Raw genomic sequence first — 13832 nt, 5'->3', positions numbered from 1 at the left:
GTTGACCAAATAATGTATCATAAGCAATGGCTAAGCCTCCCTTTGGGGGACAGAGCTTTTTATGTGAACCCCCTGTCTCTACTTGCTGCAAGTAAATGAAACTACCTAATGACAACCACGTCTGGCTCTTGAACAGAACATCTCCAGTGGTGAACCCCGGGAGTTCGGTAACAATTGTAGGGGAGAGCTTGAGGAAAAAGGAAGAATTTGAGGCCATTGAGGGAAATAAAAAGACTAACTGAATTGGATTATCTAGAAGAATTTTAGCAACACATTTTCCCTGATTCTGGTACATATAGTTCTGTGACGATTCCCCCGTCGGGCCACCAGCCTGAGTGTCTAAGCAGACAAGTGGAGCAGTTGGGCTGATCTTGGGCTTCGCTGGCCATTGTGACAGGAGGTAAGGAGACGAGAGATTCCAGCAGTGAGTGTGGGAGGTGGTGGGCATTGAGTCTAGGCGAACAGGGAACGAATGAAACCAGAGAGGAGCTGCTGGAATATGAAGTGGTCAAGACAGATGTTGACATTTAAGATGAAAAGGAGGAACGGTGGCCCGTTGTGCCTGGATGCCAGGTCCGGCTTCTGACGTGGAGAGGAAGTGACGGTGTTGGAGCTGAGATGAGGGGGCTGTAGAGCGGGCGTGTCCAGGAGTCCTACGCAGGAGGTGAGTGGCTGAGAGTGGGAGCAGAGCGAGGGGTGGAGAGATTGTGAACCAGGTTCCAAAGTCTCTACTGAATGTGGGAGTGTGACCAAGAGGTCAGCAGATGACAGTAATGAGAGAGAGGTGACAGCAGATGACATAAACCTCAAAAGAGGTACTTTTATTTGAGGGTAAAGAACTAAGGGTGAACAAGGAATGAATGACTTCTGTGCTTTCATCTGTGAAGTGAGAGAAAGGATACTGCTGGAGTGTTACTTCAATTGGTTCAGAGTTTAGGGTACTTGTTTACTGTGGAACAGTGTAAAGGGTTAACAGGAAGTGTAGCTATTGAAGGATGTGTGATTTTCGAGGAGAAATTTGATTGGAGTGCAGCAGGAAAGGAATTAATTGGAGAGGCTTAATTATCCGAGGGGCTTACATTTTTTATGGTTGTGGTGATGATGAAGAACATGGTGGTCTTAGGTGATGTCAGAATTTTTTTTTTTATCCTCACCCGAGGACATTTTTGCATTTATCTTCAGATAGAGCGGGAGGGAGAGAGGGGGGAAGAGAGAGAGAGAGAAATATCAATGTGAGAGAGACACATCGAGTGGTTGCCACCTACACAACCCCAACCAGGGCCGGGGACAAACTGCAACCGAGGTACGTGCCCTTAGCGGGAACCGAACCCGGGACTCTCCAGTCTGCGGGCTGACGCTCTAACCGCTGAGCCAAACTGGCCAGGGCTGATTTCAGAATTTCTATTGATTTGTGGGAAAATAGGTTGATACTGACAGACTGAGATTCTGGCTTCTGCACGCAGCTGGGCGACTCCGTTGTGCTCAGGTTTGCTCAGCAGTGTTGAGCGATCTGGGACCCTTGGTCAGCTTGCCGTGAGGACCCTAGGATGGAGCTCTTGACTTCTTTGGCAAGCCCTGGCCCTGGCCCTGGCCCTGGCCCTGGCGAGGAGGGAGGCAGGGGTGGCAGTGACTGGTGAAAGGGTAGAAGCACTTCTGAAAAGCCTGACACATACTGCTCAGAAGAAACTCTAAATGGAAGGGTAGCGTGATTGACACTTTCAGTAATGATTGTAAGTTTCACAAATGGGCACAATAAGCACTGAAGGAAGAAAACACCATCATTTGAATATTGATTTCAAATCTGTACAGTGGAGGGGGTGAGACGGAGAGGGATGGCCATGTCTGGATGATGGAAAACGTCCTGATGCAGTTGAATCCAGGCTGGAGGATGGCCGACCAGGCTGCACACAGGCTCTCAGGCGCTTGAATGACTGCTCTGATCAGGCAGACGGTCACTTAGCTACGGAGGGCTGCAAGGCCATCTCCTTTTCCCTCCGTGCACATTCTCCAGGCACTCAGTCCACTTGCTGGAGCCTGTGCGGAGATATTGCTGGTTTACTGTGAGGGATACAGGCCAGGAGCAACCATGTGGAGGAGAGGCGGGGGTGGGGTAGGGGCGGCTGGAGCCTCCGTGCCCTCTGGACATGCCAGCCTTTCGTACCTCCATGTTCACAGTCGGGAAGCACTAGCCTTGTTTTTTTTAAAAAACATTTTATTTCTCAAAAGCAGTCTTCTTGAGGGATGGTCTGTGAAAAAGTGGGTTCCATCTATACGTTTGGAAACGGCATCTCTGCCCACCGCGGTGATTCACTATAAACACTGACTCTCACCAGCTTATAAGGCTCAGGGAAATGCTGTTAGCACTCACCGTTTAGCATTATTGAGCACTTCCTATTTTAAGGCTCTGTTCTAACAACCCCACGTATATTAGTCTGTCTAATCTTTATAGGAACTCTGTCTTCTAAGTTGTCCGGGTGGTGAGACAATGAGCGACAGTGACATGGCTGGGCCAGTAGGTGGAAGGGCCAGGGTCCAGACCCCGGTGACAGGCCGAGGGCTTTCTGCAGCATACTGTACTGTGTGTGACCAGTCATGGAGCTGGTTGTGTGTTAAGCCTACCATTTCTCAAGCTTGTTTGGCTCAGGAAACACATTATGTCTGGGAGAGGCTGCTTTGAGCCAGCCTACACTGGAGACCTATTGTCTTTTAAACACCACCATTTAGAATATAACTCAGTTTTAATTTTTTACCTTGCTTTTCTGTTGATAACATTGAATGTTTATTTATTTGTTACCTTTTTTCTACTTGAAAGCCTAATATGTTGACCTCAAGCCATTTCATGTTGTCCTTCATAATGACCTCAGGAGTTTTTGCAAGATAAGTACTCTGTAGGACTTTTGCAGTACTAAACCCATTTATAATCCATACCTCTATTTCACTGTGTCTTCTCTGCTCTCAAGTATATTATTATAATTTTTAAAAAATGTTACTTTACAACTTAAGAAACTGACAACTGTGGAACATTATAATACTTGACATCTGAGTTTGAACCTTGGCGTGGCCTCTCTATTTGGTATGTGACCTTAGAAAAATGTTACTTCCTTTCTCAAAACTTCCGTTTCTTTTAAATGACAAGGTTAATATCTTGCAAGGTGGCTATAAGAATTAGTGGGAAAATTCAGGTGGTGTCTGGCACATAAAAGGCTCTCAATAAATGTTAATTACCCTCTTTATTCCCCTAGGGAGGTTGTCTCAATTCTGTACTGTGAATGAATTATGAAAATAGTTTTAAGAAAGATCTATTTTAAATTTGAACTATCTCAGTGTTATGCTGCCATCAGCCACACTGCTGACAAAGTGATATTGTCCTCATACAGGTTGTATGGGAGTTCAAACCAGTTTCCTTCCGGCTTTTCAACTGACATAATAGCAAAACCTGACTGGGCAAACATAAGCCTATTTATTAGATCACTTATTATTAATGTTAAACTAGCTTTGGTGCTGACTTCTCCTGTTCTTTTTGAAATTTCACTGTTGTCATTTAAAATCTGACAGACCTTCCAAGCACCATAGAATGCTTAGTGGTTTAACTCACTCCCCGGAACAGGTGGGGAACACTCTCCAGAGCGTCCTCTCCACCCAGCAGTGTGCTCCAGAGCACGCGGGTCGGCAGGATGGCGGGAGCTGCATGGCCCCGGCAGGCAGCTGTGGGTTTGCGCACAGTACTCGGCATATATGACCAAGCAGGCATAATCATTGAAACGAAGTCTGGGGAGGTTTCAGTTTCGCAGTTCCTTACTCCCTGAAGCAAAAAGAAAATGGGTTTGGTTTGAGCTGTATGAGGGGAATCTCTAATATTGGATTCTAAGTCTCTCTGATAGCCTTGATACATAGTAAACACTTAGTACGTATTTGTTGATGGACTGAATTTGATTTCGAATCTTAAGTTTGTGCCTTTAACCTTCTTGAACCTTCTGAGCTTCAGTCACCTCTTATATAGAAAAGGAGGTACCAGTATTTACTTCTCAGGATTGTAACAATGAAGTTTATGCATTTAAACTAGCCAGCACAGCCTGGCCAGTGTGGTTCAGTGGTTGAACATCGACCCCTGCACCAAGAGTTTGCTGTTTCGATTCCTGGTCAGGGTACATGCCCAGGTTGTGGGCCCAATCCCCAGTGTGGGGGCATGCAGAAGGCGGCCAATCAATGTTCTTTCTCATCGATGTTTCTGTCTCTCCTTCTCTCTAAAAATCAATAGAGAAAAAAATACAAAAAAATAAATAAATAAAGTAGCCAGCACGGCCCTGACTTGTCACACAGTTGGTTAGAGCATGTCCCATCTGTCCCATCTGTCCTGTCTCATCCATTGTTCCCCTCACCCCCAGTAAGCCAAGGTCTTGGGTTCTGTCCCCAGTCAGGGCACATGCAAGAAGCAACCAATAAATGCATGAACAAGTACAAGTGGAACAACAAATTGCTGTTTCTCTCTTCTCTCAAATCAATAAGTAAACATTTTTAAAATGAAATCAAATAGCCAGCGCTGCATGTGGCACACGCAGCACACAGCGCATGGGCACACAGTGGGCACACAGAGCATGGCCTGCTTCACCGACACCTCCCTTCATTCCTCAGTGCTGGTCTTTTCTAGTACTTTCTCCTTTCTCATTCCGTAAACATAAGAATCTGTGTTCAAGAGAGATTACAAGTGTTTGACGATTAAACTGAAAATATGTTCTTTTGTAACCCACATTTGGAATATTTTAGCAAAAATAATTGTATATCTGACAGACCTTGGTTTGAATCCTGGGATTGAAGTATACTAATGTTATGACCTTAGGCAAGTTATTAGCCTGTGTAGAGTACCAGGAACCTGAGATGAGTACTAATGTGTAAAGCGTCTAGTTCATTGTTTGGTTTGTGTGGGCCCAAAATAGTTGTTACTGTTTTAAGTTGAAACTGTTATTTAATCTAATAATTTACATGGTTCAGATATAGCGTAGCCTACTCACAGAAACCCCAGTAAGAGCAGTCAGGAAGACCGTGAATGAACATTGGGCATATTCTGTAGGTGGCTGAATTTGACCTTGCTTAGAATCAGGGTCAGCAGAAGTTGTGTTTTCTACTATATTTGAAGCAAAATAAATGAATGGGCTATTATTGCACTTGGCATGACTTTTTAATTTTATATTAATTGGGTGTTTTATTTCCCTACTGAATATCAAAATTAAAAAAAAAATGAATGTCAGATTCATGAGTGCTAAAGCCACATAGACTTTGCTATCTAAAGTTCTTAAAAATCTTTTGCTGATCTTGTTTATTAGAAATAAGTATGCTTCTCTCCTGTACTAAAATTCAAGAAATGATATTGGTAAACCAAATTTAATATTCTGCTCACTTTAAATCTCCCTGAGTTATTTAGATATTATATAAAATTGGTTCCTACCCTGGCAGACTACACATTGCAAAGCTGGTGCTAAGAGATTTGTGAGAATACCTAGCAAATAGAAGTCTTCAGAATGGCATTGGGCATTACAGAAAAGCTTAATTTTTTAAATGTTTATAATGACCTTATCAAATCAGAAATAATGTTTTTAAAGGGGTACCAAAATACTCAGAATTTATCATGCAAGTTAACTTTCTCTGATGTTAACATCTATTTTTTGTTATGTAGGGTTTTGTTTATTAACTAAAATATAATTCACATAACCTAAAAGTTTCTGTGTTGTATAGTATATTCACAATGTTGTGCAACTATCACCATTATGTAGTGCCAGGACATTTCATCACCCACCAGAGGAAACCTCATCTCCATTGAGTACTTACTTCCCATTTTCCTTTCCCCAGCCCTTGGAAGCCACACTCTGCTTGTTTCTCTAAGGTTTTGCCTATTCTGATATTCAATATATTGTTTTATGTGTTTGGTTTCTTTCACTTAGCATGTTTTGTCTAAGTTTATGTTGTGATGTATATAAGTGCTTCATTTTTTATGGCTGAATAATATTTCATTGTAAGGATATACCACATTTTGTGTATCCATTCATCAGTTGATGGACGTTTGGGTTGTTTCCACTTTTTTTGCTGTTATGAATGATGCTACTTTGAACATCTGTGTATAGGTTTTTGTGTGGACATAGGTTTTCAGTTCTCCTCGATAGATACCTGGGATTGAGTTCCTGGGTCATATGGTAACTTTTTGAGGAACTGCCAGATGGTTTTGTCAGAGCAGCTGCATCATGTTGTATAGTTTTTAATGCTAATATACTTGGAAGAAATGAGAGAAAAGTTGATTAAAATGTTAACCTAAGAATATTAGTACTCATGACAGCCCTTTTGACAAGCCAGATTGAATCTCAGTTTACTTCATTTGCTTTTCAGAATCAACACATGAAAATATAAACCTACACCATAGACTCCGTGTCCAATCTTTGTGCCCTTATCCCCGCGCCGCCCGCTCCTGAGTTCGGATGTGCTTGTGGTGGATGCTGCACCTAAGGCGGGCTCTGAGGCTGGGCCCTGCTGGGCTTCTCCGTGGGAGTTCCCGTTTTACCGCAGAGCCCCCGAGCAGGGAAGTGGAGCACTGATCTGTCTGCGGGAAACATTTCTGAATCAAAACTCACAATAGGTTTAATTAATCATGATTAAACTTTTTTGGATGTAAAACTAATTTTCAAAAATATCACATAAAGACGGACCTCACTAAAAGCCTTGTGTGAAAGGTGCTCTGTCAGTGTAGCGGGTGGGCTCGAGGTGCTTTGTCTCCTCTGCTGCCGACACCGCCATGGGCTCCGCTGCTCCCAGGCCGCCGCTCGGCCTCCTGTGCTGTCCCCTTCATGTTCACGCAGCCTTGCTCCGTGACGTCACGTGAAATCATAGGAATTGGTTTCACTGGGGTGTAGAATTTTAAATCAGAAAGTATGTAAGAGAAATGCTGTTTGCGGAGTGATTTCAGTGCTATATTGGAGCCTGCCTAAGTGCTTCTCACTCTTTCCTCATTTAAGGTGACAGTCCATGTGAAGCCGATGTTCGGAAGAAGAAATGGGACTGTCAGTCATCCCTTAAAGCCCGCAGTGAGCTCTGGCTCTCTAGGATAAAGTCATCTGTATTTTGTAAGGATATTGTAGAGAGATTCAGTTGTTTTGAGTAATGAAAAATTAAAAGGAGTTCTTTTTTTTTTTTTTTTTAGGAGAGTTTCAGGTTTCAAAATATAAAAGTCAGGGCAGGAGGATGTCAAGGGGTGGAGGAGAAGGAGGGACATCTGTAATACTTTCAGCAATAAAGATACATAAAAAATATGGAAGTATCATTGTGGATATTGAATATGTTGTTTACTGAATTCTATAATTTTCAGTTATTTTTGCAATTATTTTGGTTCCTTACTATTTATGCTGTATTGGGTACTTTTACCTACTGCACTTTTGGAATGTGTGAGGATAGTTGCATCTGAGCTAGAGAAATACTGGCTTTTAATCAGGATTTTTGTCTGAATCTTGATTAAAAAAATTTGGGGGGGGTCATAGGATTACATTTGCAGTTAATAGCCTCTTATACTAACAAGTATTACAGAAACTGCAAATAAAAACATCTACCTCAAAAAGTTAGAACTATCATTTAATCTAGCAATTGGGTATATATCTTAAGTAAATGAAATTTCTATCCAAAAGAGATTATCTGCACCCCCATGTTCATTGCAGCATTGTTTACAATAACCAAGAAATAGAAACAACCAGGTGTTCACTGATGGATGAATAGATAATGAAAATGTGACACACGCACACACACACACACACAGGAATATTATTCTGCCATAAAAAAGGGAATCCTACTATTTAAAAAGGGAACCCTACCGTTTGTGACAGCATGGGAAATAAGTCAGACCGAGAAAGACAAATACTGTATGACCCCACAAAAGTGAAGGCATAGAAACAGAACGAACAACAGACTGGTGGTGGCCAGAGGCAGGAGGTAGCGCTTGGGGGAAATGGGTGAAGGTGGTCAAAAGGTACAAACTTGAGTCGTGAAATAATAAGTCCTGGGGATATTATGTGCAGTATGGTAATTATAGTTTATAATACTGTATATTTGAAAAGTGGCGAGAGTAGATTTAAAAAATTATATAAAAGAAGTTCTCATCACAAGAAAAAAACACTATAACTACGTGAGGTAATGGGTGTTAACTAAATTTAATGTGATAACCATTTTGTAATATATACATATGTCAAATAATTATATTGTACAACTTAGACCAACAGTGTTATATGTCAATTATATCTCAATAAAACTGGGGGAAATGTATTCCCAGATAAAATATTATGGCTGCTATTTTATTTTAACGTATTGGTAAAGGGAAAGAAGCCAGGAAAATTTTAGAAGTCAAGTTTTATATTGCAAAAATCTAGCTTAGCGATTTATACACACTTAGAAACAGCAGGGTGGTCTGCGGTCAGAACGCGGTCTCTGGGAAGAGTGACTTATGCAGATGGTGTGGAATCGCCCACTCTTTATTGCTCTTGGGGTCCAAACTCTGGTCTTGTTGCCCGAGTTCCTCCAAGTGTTCACTTATTGGGACATTCTAGTGCATTTCTCCATAGAAATAGTGCTCTTAATTCTAGGTATACGTTTATTAAATACATCTTTTAAGTTCTAGATAGAAGGCAGGTACTCTGTTATATACTGTTTATGTTTACAAAGGTACAAAGATGAAAAAACAAAGTATGACACATTCCTTAATCTCAGATAGCTATTATTTTGTTGGGTGAGAGAGCACAAAAGAAGTTACCAAATATGATTACATTATTGCATTATTTCTCCGTGGTTCGTAGGTACTGATGGGTTAAGCTGACCTTTGAATGCTGCCCAGGATCTCAACTTCATTTTATAATTTTGTCTAAAGAGAAACATCTTCCTCAAGTTTTTGTTTTTTTCCCCCAATCCTCACTGAGGATACTTTTTTCCATTTATCTTCAGATAGAGTGGGAGAGAGGGAGGGAGGGAAAGAGAGAAAGAGAGAGGAACAAACATCGATGTGAGAGGGACACAGAGACTGGGACCCCGACCAGGGCCGGGGACGAACCTCAACCGAGGTACCTTGACCAGAATCAAACTTGAGACTCTGGTCCGAGAGCCAATGCTCTAGCTGCTGAGCCAAACCAGCCAGGGCATATGTTCCTCAGGTTTTATGATAAAGTATGATTGGACTTGGAGAACACAATCTGTGAATATTTTGAAATGGAGAAATGCTTGCCTCAGCATTACTCAATGAATGTATAGTTGGTACAGAGTTTTCAGGTCTAATTGCAGACTTGCCTAGTGTGTTGATTGATCAGAATTAAGTAAAAAGTGTAGGAAAACGGAGCGTGGGCTAATTAGTTTTTCAGGTATGGTCAATAATTCAGTGTGATAAACATCTTTATAAACAACTTTCAGTAATTGTTATTTCTGTTTCTGATGGATAATCAGTTTCTCTTCCTACCTGCCTTTTAAAAATCTTTATTGTTGTATTACAGATGTTCCCCCATTTTCCCCCATTGATCCCCTCCTCCCTGCTCCCACCCTGCGTCCTGCCTTCCCCACTCTATTGTCTGTGTCCACTGCACATAAGTTCTTTGGTTTATCTCTCCCCACCCCCTTCCCTTTGAGGTTTGTCAGTATATTTCCTACTTCCCATGTCTCTGGGTCTATTTTGATTGTCAGCTTATTCTGTTCATTATATTCCACAAATAAGTGAGATCGTGTGGTACTTGTCTTTCTCTGACTGGCTTATTTTGCTTAACATAATACTCTCCAGGTCCCTCCATGTCGTCTCAGAGGGTAAGAGATCTTTCTTTCTTACAGCTGCATAGTACTCCACTGAGTATATGTACCACAGCTTTTTTTCTTTTGAATCCTCACTTGAGGATATTTTTCCATTTATCCTCAGAGTGGAGGAGAGACAGAGAGACAGAGACATTGATGCAAGAGAGACACATCGATTGGCTGCCTCCCACACAACCCCGACAAGGGTCAGGACCAAACCACAACTGAGGCACGTGCCCTTGACAGGAATCAAGCCGGAGACTCCTTGGTCCAAGGGCCGATGCTCTAACTGCTGAGCCAAACCAGCCAGGGCACCACAACTTTTTTATCCACTCATCTACTGATGGACACTTGGGCTGTTTCCAGATCTTAACAATTGTAAATAGTGCTGCTGTGCACATGGGGGTACATATATTCTTTCTGGTTGGTGTTTCAGGCTTCTTAGGGTACATTCCTAGAAGTGGGATCACTGGGTCAAATGGCAGTTTCATTTTTAATTCTTTGAGAAAACACCATATTGTTTCCCATAGTGGCTGCACCAGTCTGCATTCCCACCAGCAGTGTACTAGAGTCCCCTTTTCTCCACACCCTCACCAACACTTGTTGTTTGATGATTTGTTGATGGCGGCCATTCTGACAGGTATGAGGTGATACCTTATAGCCATTTTAATTTGCGTCTCTCTGATGATTAGAGATGTTGAGCATTTTTTCATATGTCTCCTGGCCATTTCCTGTTTGGAGAAGTGTCTATTCAGGTCCTCTCCCCATTTCTTAATTTGGTTATTTGTCTGCCTTTTGTTGAGCTGTATGGGTACTTTATATACTTTGGATATTAACCCTTTATCTGATATGCCATTGGCAAATATGTTCTCTCAAAGAGTGGGTTCCCTTTTCACTTTGATGCTGATTTCTTTTGCTGTGCAGAAGCTTTTGACTTTGATGTAGTCTCAGTTATTAATTTTTTCCTTTGTTTCTCTTGCCTTAGGTGATATATCAGTGAAAATTCTGATACGTGTGATGCCTACCACCTTTTTAAGAGACATATGTGAAAGGGTTAGAGGCCTTATATTTGAGTAGACAAGGTAAGCATTCAAGTGAATTCTTTAGTGTCATTGTGACAATTGAAGTGAATGATTTGATATAAAAATAACTTTGGTTATTTATTTATTTTTTTATTGATTTTAGAAAAAGAGGAAGGGAGAGAGAGATAGAAACATGATGAGAGAGAACATCGATTGGCCGCCTCCTGCGTGCCCCCCACTGGAGATGGGCCCACAACCTGGGCATGTGCCCTGACTGGGAATTGAACCAGTGACCTCTTGGTGCAGGGTCGACGCTCAGCCACTGAGCCACACTGGCCGGGTTCATTTCCGTTATTTAAAAAGGAGTGAAGTATCAGCTGTGTCAATAGTGTTTGTTTCTCACATTGCTGTGAGCACTTCATGTTCATTATCTGATCAAGCCTCACAACAACCCCATGACAGACACTGTTCTTCCTGCTTCCGTCTAGGGACGGGGCACAGAGACCCGAGGATTTATGCTGCTGGCGTCATGCTTCCGGCAAGATTATGATAGCGTGAGAGTAGTGTTTCTTTATTGCCCCCCTCCCCCGCTAAGCTTATTTGTTTTTGTTTTTTAATCCTCACCTGAGGATATTTTTCCATTTATTTTCAGATAGAGTGGGAAGGTGGGAGGGAGGTAGAGACAGAGAGAGAGAGAGAGAAACATTGATGTGAGATAGACACATTGACTGACTGCCTCCTGCACGACCCAACCAGGGTTGGGACTGAACCACAGCTGAGGTCTGTGCCCTTGACTGGAATCAAACCTGCAACTCTTTGGTCCTCTGGCCGACGCTCTAACCTCTGAGCCAAACCGGCCAGGGCTGTTTTTTATTATTATTTTGCTTTGCAGGACAAGGTTGTCACCTTTTTTAGTTTCCAGAGGTCAGATTTAGATGCCAGAGTAGGTTTTATGTCCTTGGGAAATCCTTAGGTACCTATGTCTTTGTCTTCACATTTTTATTATCTTCATTTTTTCAAAGTTACAGTTTAACAAGTAAAGTAGTTTGTCAGGGCTTGTTCAGGTGAACAGCAATTCTCAGTCTTCACCTTAATTCTCCTTCTTAGAGGTAACCATTCTCAATTCTTAGCTGTTTGACATTTTCAAGTAACGTATTTGAATTGAATTTACTGAGTTTTCAGTTTAGGACATTGTTTGTATGTTTTCTGTGTCCTTATGAACGGAACCTAAGATTTTCCACCAATTGCCCAGATGTCCTGTTTCCTTCCATGTCCTGTGTTCGGTCAGTGTCCTGGGGCTGCAGTGTCCGGTCTGGAGTGGTTTCGGCGGCCGTGCAGTGCTCGCTGTCCGCGTCGGACTCCTCCTCTCCCTCCTCCCTCTGTCCTGGCCTTCCTCTTCTTGGCTTACTCCCACGTTTTGCTGAGAAAAAGAGTGAATGGGAGGCAAGTTATTTGATACCTTGCACTTCTGAAAATGCCTGTATTTTCCTCTCAACCTTGATTAATAGTTAGGCCTGTCCACGTTTAATTCAGATTGGGAATCGTTTTCCTTCAGAATTTTGATGATCTTGTTCCTTTGTCATCTAGCTTAAACTGTGGCTGCTGAAAGTTCAAAATCATTCCGATTCTTCATCTCTTTCTACCTATTTCTCTATGCCTGGAAGCTCGTAGGATATTTTTTTTGGTTTCCACTGGTTTGAAATTTCAAAATGCTGGGCTTTAGTGCCGATGCACCTTTCAAATGCATTACACTGTGCATTCTGGGTTTTCAATAGTAAACGTACATTGTTTAACTGGGACGTTTTCCTTAATGATTTCATTGATTTTTCTCCTCTGTTGTACAGGTATTGGATTATCTTGACTAGACCTCCAGTCTGTTTTAGGTGTGGCCCATCCTTGGTACTTGTTGACTGTGGTTCACTGTAGGATGGTGATCTGACTGCCACTATCAGGGAGTCTTGATATCTGCTCCCCATTTCTTTTTCTTTTTCCAAAAAGAGACGTCTTAGTTCCCTGCCTGGTGTGTGAAAGCTGGTCTCCGGGAGCTAAGTGAGGGAAGTGTGTATGTGTTTCCCTAACCTTCCTGGCTCCATCCAGCCTTCTCCCCAGTGTGTGTGTCCTTCTGCTCGGAGCCTGCTCCAGAGAGGAATCCTGCAGAGTTCTGCTTCGTGACAGACACGTAGCCAACCGCATGGAATGGGAGACACTGAAGGCTAAGCCCCTTCTTAGTGAGCTCTAGCGGCCCTCACTCTGTTTCTGGAGGTGCGGCCTGTTGAGTCCTGAGTGGCTGAGGCTCTGTGACTGGCAGGTTGGTCTGGCTCTCCAGCGGTGGGTTTGGACTCGGCTTGTGTGGATCCTCTGAGTCCCGTCTGCTCTCCAGCCTCCAGGTTCTGCTCATGCCTTGAAAATGCCTTCTTGGCATTTTCGCAGTTTTGAGAAGGAATGAGATTAAATGTGCATGTTTATTCTTTGATTTTTACTTAGAATCTAGTTCTAGACTTTTTGTGTTTAAGCTTTTGTCTATTCATTTTTTTTTTCATCGTGATGAAATACATATAAAATGTATTAACCATTTTAAAGTATTATTAACCACTTCAGTATCATGAAGTACATTAGCAGTGTTGCACAGCCATCACCACTATCTCGTTCCAGAACTGTATCATCTCTGCCAAAAATGAAGCCCATACCCACTGCGGGGCCGTCTCCCCTCCTTTCCCCAGCCCTGGCAACCACGGCGTCTCTGTCTGTGCGCCTGCCTGTTCTGGCTGTTGTACCTAAATGGATCAGACATGTGGCCTGAGTCACATATTTTCATGTAGCATAATGTCTTTGGAGTTCATCTGTGGTGCAGCACAAATCAGTACTTTCTTTCTTGACGACTAGTTTCCATTGTGTGGATAATACCACATTTTGTTTGTTCAGGCATCAGTCGGTGGACTTTGGTTATTTCCACTTGTCAGCTATTGTGAATAGTGCTACTGTGAACATTTGTGTACAAATTTATATTTGAACACTTGT

At 42.3% G+C, this 13832-nt stretch overlaps 1 protein-coding gene across 1 annotated transcript in view; it reads left to right on the top strand.

Moving 5' to 3' along the window:
• The window catches only part of SHLD2 (shieldin complex subunit 2), a 105091-nt gene continuing 91259 nt past the window's right edge, over positions 1-13832 (top strand). Inside the window, exons 1-3 of the mRNA XM_036264866.1 lie at positions 1-400; positions 6376-7106; positions 10778-10874. The gene's annotated coding sequence lies outside the window, so the exon portion shown is untranslated. The remainder of the gene's footprint in view (positions 401-6375; positions 7107-10777; positions 10875-13832) is intronic.

The sequence above is a fragment of the Molossus molossus genome, unplaced genomic scaffold (genome assembly GCF_014108415.1).
Source record: "Molossus molossus isolate mMolMol1 unplaced genomic scaffold, mMolMol1.p scaffold_m16_p_17, whole genome shotgun sequence".
In the NCBI taxonomy this organism is placed as follows: Eukaryota; Metazoa; Chordata; class Mammalia; order Chiroptera; family Molossidae; genus Molossus; species Molossus molossus.
Note: the sequence above shows the minus strand (reverse complement) of the source record. Positions and strands in the feature narration are given on the sequence as shown.